The sequence below is a fragment of the Chrysoperla carnea genome (assembly GCF_905475395.1).
Source record: "Chrysoperla carnea chromosome X unlocalized genomic scaffold, inChrCarn1.1 SUPER_X_unloc_13, whole genome shotgun sequence".
Classification (NCBI taxonomy): domain Eukaryota; kingdom Metazoa; phylum Arthropoda; class Insecta; order Neuroptera; family Chrysopidae; genus Chrysoperla; species Chrysoperla carnea.
Window position 1 is genome coordinate 4,067 of NW_025408078.1, and position 7,452 is coordinate 11,518.

General features: G+C 25.2%; 2 non-coding genes across 2 annotated transcripts; both read left to right on the forward strand.

Annotated features, from left to right (window-relative positions):
- Window positions 1-853: 853 nt before the first annotated feature.
- LOC123303737 lies at window positions 854-972 on the forward strand. The gene has a single exon (XR_006535827.1). It is a non-coding gene; the product is annotated as a 5S ribosomal RNA (ribosomal RNA).
- A 6,361-nt stretch (window positions 973-7,333) lies between these two features.
- Window positions 7,334-7,452, forward strand: LOC123303743. Its single transcript, XR_006535833.1, has one exon. It is a non-coding gene; the product is annotated as a 5S ribosomal RNA (ribosomal RNA).

Sequence of the window (7,452 nt, forward strand, 5' to 3'; positions counted from 1 at the left end):
AAATATTTAGCTGCAAATTATAAAGTGGATTCTGATAAAATTTCACCATTTATTAAAAAATATTTAAAAGCTGCTGTAACTGAGGGAGCCTTGGTACAAACTAAAGGTAAAGGTGCATCTGGTTCATTCAAATTGGCTGCTTCCGCTTCATCTAATTCTTCAGCTAAATCAAAAGTATCCAAAAAAGAAAGTGGAGCAAAAGGTTCAGCAAAGAGTGCTAAAAGTAAACGGGCACCAAAAGAAAAGAAAGCCACAACTACATCATTGGCAGCCAAAAAGCCTAAAGCAAAAAAAGCGACTCCATCATCATCAACTGCTGCTAAAAAAGTTACTGCAAAATCATCAGCGGCATCAAAAAAAGCACCAGTTAAAGCAAAACCAGCAAAAAGTACAAAATCCGCTGCCAAAAGTAGCCCTGCTCGTAAACCGAAAGCACCAAAAGCTAAGAAAGCTTCTGTTGCCAAATCATCTCCTACAAAAATTAAAAAAGCAGCACCAAAAAAGAAATGATCTGTTACTTTAATAATATATTGAAATATTTCATTATTTTTGCTAAAAAATGAAAATAACATAGGCCTTAATACAGGCCACAAATTAATATTTGATAAGAGTAAATTATTTTTTGTATAAATATTTTATAAAATAATAGTTAAGAAACATTTGCCACAGTCAGTACCACGGATGGGTGGCCACTTGAGAATACTGTGTGCGGTTGCATTTTTATTTAAAATATATGGTATAATAAATAAGTATATATTTAAATTGATTACTTCATTGAAAATTTTAATAATATACTTTAATATTAATGATATTTATGAAAAATATATATTTGTAAAAATTTTCATTTATTACTGGCAACAGCCATACCACGTTGAAAACACCGGTTCTCGTCCGATCACCGAAGTTAAGCAACATTGGGCACAGTCAGTACTTGGATGGGTGACCGCTTGGGAACACTGTGTGCGGTTGCCTTTTTATATTAAAAATATAAATTATTTTTCTTCTTTTCTTTTTTTTTACACACCATATATAAATATATGTTATTTAGAAATGTAAACCTTTTATATTATTCGTCAACAAATAAATATTATTTTTTGTATAAAATTTTATTGCATTTATAACTCATATCATGGTTACTTTAAAGCGAGAAGTTTTTTTAATATTTCAAATGAATATAAAATAATATAAATTTTATGAAATTTATTTATTTTTAGAAATAGCAATCGCTTATAATTATAACAAAATTTTAATAATGTTTAATTTTATTTCAATAATTTATATATATATATATATATATATATATTTTTTAATAAAAATAATATACTCTTATTTAATAATATATGTTGGTCCTATATATAGGACCGAAAATATTTCTTATTTGTTTTTTTTTTTTTTAAATTGTCATTTAAAACGCTTATGCACGTTCTCCACGAATACGTCTTGCCAATTGTATATCCTTAGGCATAATTGTAACACGCTTTGCATGAATTGCGCATAAATTGGTATCTTCAAATAAACCTACTAAATAGGCTTCACTAGCTTCTTGTAATGCCATAACAGCTGAACTTTGGAAACGTAAATCGGTTTTAAAATCTTGTGCAATTTCACGTACTAAACGTTGGAATGGTAATTTACGAATTAACAATTCAGTACTTTTTTGATAACGACGAATTTCTCGTAAAGCTACTGTACCAGGACGATATCTGTGTGGTTTTTTTACTCCACCAGTTGCTGGTGCACTTTTACGTGCAGCTTTCGTTGCTAATTGTTTTCTTGGTGCTTTACCACCAGTTGATTTACGTGCAGTTTGCTTGGTTCTAGCCATTTTCAAATAATAATGTTTTTACAAAAAAACACACAATTTTAAAAATTATATTCGACAATTTGATACTACAAAGTCAAATGTTTAAATGCGAAATAAATGTGTTGTATTTATATTTATATGAAATTTCAAAATTTTTGTTGTCATATCCTATTGGATAGCTATCAGAGTATGGACTAATCAAATTGTATAGGCGTGGCTTAAAAAATCTTTAATGCTTTATATAAAAAGGCACAATTGTACCGGCGCTCACATACATTACAATACTTGTGAGGTTAACACACGTGTTATCCGTTCGTTAAAATATTGTAAATAATTTTTTATTAAAATGACTGGCAGAGGAAAAGGTGGAAAGGGTCTTGGAAAAGGGGGTGCAAAACGTCATAGAAAAGTTTTGCGTGATAATATCCAAGGTATTACAAAACCTGCAATTCGTCGTTTAGCACGACGAGGTGGAGTAAAACGTATCTCTGGTTTAATTTATGAAGAAACACGTGGTGTACTTAAAGTATTCCTTGAAAATGTTATTCGGGATGCTGTTACATATACTGAACACGCAAAACGTAAAACAGTTACAGCTATGGATGTTGTATATGCATTAAAACGACAAGGTCGTACTTTGTATGGTTTTGGAGGTTAAGAAAATATAATAATTTACTTAAAATATTTAGTAAATTTATTAAAGAATATTTAATACATCCGATAAATTTAAACAGGCTTTCCTTTTTGGGAAGCCACTAATTTTATTTATATAAGAGTAAATAAATTTGTTAATAAATATAACATATTATATAATTTGTTTACAACAAATTATTTTGTTTATAACATACATTACCAAATATTTTTATTTATTTTTTTTTTTTTTATTGTAATATATCTGCAATAATAAATTATAATTTGTATATTATCTATTTTATTTTACAATAACTTATTGAATTTTTGAAAAAATTTTATTATAAATTAATATACTATTATATTTTTTATATATACAAGTTAAGAGTAACAAGTATCGATAGGAGATTATCGAATTTATAACTAATAAAACATTTCGCCTTAATCAAAGAAAATAAAGATTTTGCTATACCATTTTTTATACTTTCAATAAATAATTTATTATTAAATTTTTATTATTTCATTTATTTTTTAAAATTATTAAAAATATTTTTCTAATAATTATAAGCGTACATAAACAAGTAGTAAATGTAAAATGAAAATAATAAAGGTAATGTAATGCATTTGCATTACACTGATTTACGATATATATTCCGCGATATCCTTTATTATATTTAAAATTAATAATATTGATATACTAATAATAGATATATTCAAGCTATTAATATATAAAATTTTATATTAAATATGATATTAATAATTGTTTATTTTATTTTTTTGTATATATAAAAATAATTTACTCTTATTTAAAAAATTTGATGGCTCTCTTAAAAAGAGAGCCGTTTTTATATGTTGATGTATTTTTATGTTATCAATTAAATAATATTTTCGATTTATTTATTTTGAACTTGTATATTTTGTAACAGCTTTAGTACCTTCACTAACAGCGTGCTTTGCCAATTCACCAGGTAATAATAATCGAACTGCGGTTTGAATTTCCCGACTTGTGATTGTTGAACGTTTATTATAATGTGCTAAACGTGATGCTTCAGCAGCAATACGTTCAAAAATATCATTAACAAAACTGTTCATGATACTCATAGCTTTACTAGAGATACCAGTATCAGGATGCACTTGTTTTAATACTTTGTAAATGTAAATTGCATATGATTCCTTGCGCTTCCTCTTCTTTTTCTTATCACTCTTTGATATATTTTTTTGAGCTTTGCCAGCTTTTTTTGCTGCTTTTCCACTTGTTTTTGGTGGCATTGTTACAAACAATTAATATACACAGATAGTTACAGAACACCAGTCAGTATATGTATGAGCGTGTCGTGTATACAACTAGCGTATTATATACGCGAAGATGGATATAACAATAAAAATGAATACTACTCTCTGATTGGCTAAAAATAATACTATAAGGTGATTGGTTTATTTTTAAAGTTTTATATTTTATAAATATTATAAATTAAAATACCCAAATAACATTTTAAACATTTATGTTACAATCCCCGTAACGTACACATATCTGTGTGATTATATTTACAAAAAAAAATATTAATTAAATAAATTTATTCGCTATGTCTGGACGAGGTAAAGGTGGTAAAGTAAAGGGAAAGGCAAAGTCAAGATCAAGCCGAGCAGGATTACAATTTCCTGTTGGAAGAATTCACAGATTATTACGAAAAGGAAATTATGCTGAACGAGTAGGTGCTGGTGCCCCAGTATATTTGGCTGCTGTTATGGAATATTTGGCTGCAGAAGTTCTCGAGTTAGCTGGTAATGCTGCCCGTGATAACAAAAAAACACGTATCATTCCACGTCATTTACAATTGGCAATTCGTAATGATGAAGAATTAAATAAATTATTATCTGGTGTAACAATTGCTCAAGGTGGTGTATTACCAAACATTCAAGCAGTGTTATTACCAAAGAAAACTGAAAAGAAAGCATAAATTAAAAACATTGCATTAATTTTTATAATAATAATACATCGATCATAGGCCTTTTAATAAAAGGCCACAAATTTATTTAAAATAAGAGTAAAAATTATTTTTATAAATAATATATTATAATATTTTTTTAAAGAATCAATTTAAATAATTATAAATTAATGATTCTTTTTTTTTTTTTCTTTTTTTATATGTTATTATGGAAATAATTCATCATATTATGATGACATTTAGGTAACATATTATAAGAATATTCATAAAATATTATCAAAATAATATTGTATTATGATGATATTTAGACAAAATATTATAAGAATATACACAAAATATTATCAAAATAATATCATTAGATAACAAAACTGTTCATGATACTCATACCTTTACTAGAGATAAAAGTATCAGGATGCACTTGTATTAATACATATTATCACAACATCACAAAATATTTTTTAAAAGGAAAAATTTTTTTAAAATTATTATAAAATTTGATTGAATTAAATTTCAATTTATTTTTTTAATAATTAAAGAAAAAAAAAAAACAAAGCATATAAACTTTCTATTGAAAATGTTATTTTAAACTAGATGGCCAAGTGAACTTCGTTACACAAACAATATATGACGTATTCGTTATTTAAATAATCAGTATCCTTTGATATTATATCAATACGTTACTCTCTTCTTTTGATACATATTAATAAAATTTCAATTTATAAGATTTTATGTCAATTATATAAATAATATTATAAATTTTCTAAATACATAAGTTAAGTAACAAAAAATTTGAATAACAAGATAAATTTATATATTATGTTTTAATACTCGATACTATAATATATCGCATCCGTTACCAATTATTCGGTATCCTTTGATTTATACACAGAATGAACTAAAAATATATATCAAATTTATTTTATTTATTTATATATTTAATATTATTATTATTATTTTATATTACAAAGTTTCTTAACGAAGCTTACAATGATTTCTCATATCGTACTTAACAAAATTATTTAGATCATATAAAATTTAAATTGTTAAAAAATTTGTATATTTATTATTATTATTATTTATTTTTATTAAAATTACATAACATAAAATTAATAATATTTTAATAATTATATAAATTAATTCTTATTTAAAATAATCTTATATTAATCTCAACAAATACTCTAATAATATATTTTGTCATAAATTTTTTTATATTTAAAATAAATATTATAATATATAAATACTTATATCAGTATAAAATTTCTTTATATAATTATGAAAAAATTAATTTAATAGTTAATTATTGATATTAATGCATAAATAAAAGTATTTTCTAATGAAATATATTTTGTCAATGTTCGATTAACACATTTCATAATAATACGTTTTCATTATTGACAAAAAAAGTTTTTCTAAAAATGAAATCTTATACTATAATATATATATTTATATATTAAATTTTTTAATTATTTATATACTAATAATTTATAATAAATCGATATTAAATAAAAAATAAAAATATATACTTTTTAAGTTTACCTTAAAAATATTATTGTTTTGTATGATTGAAATAATTAATATTAAACTATGTTTATTAATAATTGTTAATAAAAAAATTAAATATATTTTAATTTATAAAATAAATATTATTATTAAATTTATAATTTATTATTTTATATATTATAGAAATTGAAAAAATAAATCATGTTTACTACGACAGTAAATTAGAAATACTATTTAATTTTTATGTGTTTTCTACATGGTACTTTGACTTACATAGGGACTTATATTATTGTGAATAATGATATAATTGAAAACCTTTATTTTTTATTTGATAGAATTATTATATTTTATCATTTAAATATTTATAATAAATACATTATTTTTATAAAGTAAAAAAATATGGCCGAAGAAAATTCTACAGCTGTTGCAGCAACTGCGGTTACTGCTGCTTCTACAACACCAACAAAAAAAGCAACAGCTTCTGGTGCTAAACGTACAAAACAACATTCAAAACCAACACATCCACGTACATCAGAAATGGTTGTTAACGCAATTAAAAATTTAAAAGAACGTGGTGGTTCATCATTACAAGCAATTAAAAAATATTTAGCTGCAAATTATAAAGTGGATTCTGATAAAATTTCACCATTTATTAAAAAATATTTAAAAGCTGCTGTAACTGAGGGAGCCTTGGTACAAACTAAAGGTAAAGGTGCATCTGGTTCATTCAAATTGGCTGCTTCCGCTTCATCTAATTCTTCAGCTAAATCAAAAGTATCCAAAAAAGAAAGTGGAGCAAAAGGTTCAGCAAAGAGTGCTAAAAGTAAACGGGCACCAAAAGAAAAGAAAGCCACAACTACATCATTGGCAGCCAAAAAGCCTAAAGCAAAAAAAGCGACTCCATCATCATCAACTGCTGCTAAAAAAGTTACTGCAAAATCATCAGCGGCATCAAAAAAAGCACCAGTTAAAGCAAAACCAGCAAAAAGTACAAAATCCGCTGCCAAAAGTAGCCCTGCTCGTAAACCGAAAGCACCAAAAGCTAAGAAAGCTTCTGTTGCCAAATCATCTCCTACAAAAATTAAAAAAGCAGCACCAAAAAAGAAATGATCTGTTACTTTAATAATATATTGAAATATTTCATTATTTTTGCTAAAAAATGAAAATAACATAGGCCTTAATACAGGCCACAAATTAATATTTGATAAGAGTAAATTATTTTTTGTATAAATATTTTATAAAATAATAGTTAAGAAACATTTGCCACAGTCAGTACCACGGATGGGTGGCCACTTGAGAATACTGTGTGCGGTTGCATTTTTATTTAAAATATATGGTATAATAAATAAGTATATATTTAAATTGATTACTTCATTGAAAATTTTAATAATATACTTTAATATTAATGATATTTATGAAAAATATATATTTGTAAAAATTTTCATTTATTACTGGCAACAGCCATACCACGTTGAAAACACCGGTTCTCGTCCGATCACCGAAGTTAAGCAACATTGGGCACAGTCAGTACTTGGATGGGTGACCGCTTGGGAACACTGTGTGCGGTTGCCT